The sequence below is a fragment of the Orycteropus afer genome, unplaced genomic scaffold, assembly GCF_000298275.1.
Source record: "Orycteropus afer afer isolate SDZICR_OR568_19922 unplaced genomic scaffold, OryAfe1.0 scaffold00131, whole genome shotgun sequence".
Classification (NCBI taxonomy): domain Eukaryota; kingdom Metazoa; phylum Chordata; class Mammalia; order Tubulidentata; family Orycteropodidae; genus Orycteropus; species Orycteropus afer.
Window position 1 is genome coordinate 4145433 of NW_006921718.1, and position 2688 is coordinate 4148120.

The window sequence follows — 2688 nt, forward strand, 5'->3', positions numbered from 1 at the left end:
AGGAGTGGCTGATTGGTTTGAACCACCAGCCTTCTGGTTAGCAGTCTAGTGCCTCAGGCACTACGCTACCAGAGCTCCCATGAATATATATATATATGCCTCTATTAGTGAGTTCTCCACCTTCTGTGTTTTGAGCCCCCAACCTTTTCCATCCTGCTTTCCAGTACTTTAATTAGTCCAGTCCCTTTTTGAGAACATTGCTCTGCTATAACACTGAGCTTACCCAGAAACCTCTATAGTGGAAATATTCCTTTCCAGGCAAGTTTTCCATCCCCCCAAACTATTTTCTAGGCCCAGGCAGGCTGCCCCAGGAGAGAGTATCCTCTAGACATTGTTTGCAGGACAGGAACAGACAGATGCGACTGTATTTACAGTTGGAACACCAGTCTCCATGGGAATTAGCAGAAGGCATCTCGAATTTCAGGGCACATATTTCTATCTGAGGTTGCGCTATTCTATCTGTCTTCTCCCTTCATAGATCTGCAACACATCCTCCCAGAGATAAGTGACCCAGCCTCCTTGTAGAATGACCTACCCAGAAAGCATGCCTTCCTAGGTACAGGAAGAGAACTGGGACAGTGCGTGAGGGAGAGATGAGGCTCTTGTGACTGGAGTCATGAGTTGAAATAGGGAAGACAGACTCAGTCTTAGGAACCACCAGAGATCCAGAGAGAACCCTTGAAATGAACCTGCTCATTCCAGCTGAAGGCTGAAAGCAGAAGGTGCACCTGAGATTAAGCCCTACTGATTTTAAACTGAGCCAAAGGAAGGCACAGGGACCTCATGTGTCCATGAGTGCTGCTGGGCCCCCCATCCCAGAGGCAGGCTCTTTGACCCATCTACTTCTTATTCATCAATGAGACAAGAAGAGCCATCTTGAAGTAAGTCAAGAACAGGTCTCATCACTGCAGGAATTGTCTACAAAAGTACAGCTTTCTTTTGACTAAGAGATGATCACTTGGAGAAAGTAAGTTGGAATGATTCTGCCCAAAGGAGGTATTTACACTCATCATGGTCTCCACTGAATGAAATATCAATTACTTCACTGCATTTGCTACTCACAACACTTTGAAGGACATACTATTATCCTACTACAGATGGAGAGACTGAGACTTAAATAGGCTTTTCAGCTGGCTGTTAGAAAAGGACAGAACTGGTGGTTGAACAGAGATGAAAGCAGCTTCAAAAGCCTATGTGCTTAACCATCAAGCTGGGCCCCCTTCCATGGCACAGTCCTTATGAGTTTCCCATGAAATCCCAAGTTTTCTATTGTCCCCCCTTTCTCTCTTGATCTTCTTCCTCCTCTCTCTGTTAGTCTACCTCTTCTTCCTTAGTTTGTTGACTGTCTTTTCTCCATTCCAACTGAAGACTTTGTTTTCTGGGGTCTCCGTGTGCTGTTTCTTGCCTGATACATGTAGTTAATCCGCAAGAAGTGATCAGAAACAGGAATATGCATTTTTTAAGCTTTGTATTCTCTTCCTGGCTTGAAAAAAAAAAAAAAAAAACAGGTTCTGAATAATATTTATTCACTGACTGAAGGATCAGCAACTGGATACCTCTTAGATGTTGGTGATGTTGGGCTGAGATGGTTATAATAAGCAAATCAGGAGTTCATGAAGTCCTAGAAAAAGAATTCTCAGCTGAGTTGCTTCAGAATTTGAGCCTGGCTTTCCCAACTATTTTCTTCCATTATGATTCTAAATCATTTGGGGACAGGGGTCTGGAAATTAGTCTTTTCAAAAGCTCCCCAGTATTTCTTAAGATTAGGCCAGTTTGTGATGCTAGACTTGAAGGAGAAACCATTGGCTCTCTTTTTTCCTTGAACTTCAACTTCTCGGAAGCTATCTAAGAGCAGAGGCTCTCACACTTTAGTGTGCATCAGAATCACTTGGAAGTCTTGTTAAAACAGATTGCTGGGTCCTAGCCCCAGAGTTTCTGATTCAGTAGGTTTGGGGAAAGGCTGTACAATTTGCATGTCTAATAAATCCCCAGGTCATGCTGATGCCATTGGTCGAGGGACCACACTATGAGAATGACTGCTTTAGACTAGTCTGTTGCATTAAAATGTAGATTGGCCTTCAGGAAAGACCAGAGACTTTTCTTCACTTCAAGCTAAGGTGTGTAACAATATTAACACTGGATATGACAGGGCTTCCTCGTAAATCACCAGCCTTGTTAATTGTACAGAGCTCAGCTCTATGAAGGTACTGTAAGGTGTTCTACTTACTGTTAAAATGAGATGTTGGGAAACTTGAGCCTCTAGGATTCCAGTTACAATTTAAATACTAACTTTGTGAATGACCACAGGGAAAGTCATTTACCTTCCTCTGATCTGATTTCAAGGAGTGCTGGTGGTGCAGTGCCTATGGCATTTGACTGCTAACCAGAGGTTGGTGATTCCTGCTTGGTCATAGCCAGCTACCCAGAGGGACCGAGTAGTTGAACCTGTGGGCTCAGGACCATAGTCGCAGAGGACATTAAGCTCAATTGGCATAACATACTACACAAAACATTGTTCCACCTCCTACTGTGGCAAATAGTGACTGGGATCTTAAAAGCTTGCAAGCTGCCATCTAGATGCAACGATGGGTCTCTTCTCATCCAGAGCAAAGAAGAATGAAGAAAATAAATAATCCATGGAAACAATTAGTCCTAGCAACTGGTACACCCTCTGATCTGCAACCTATA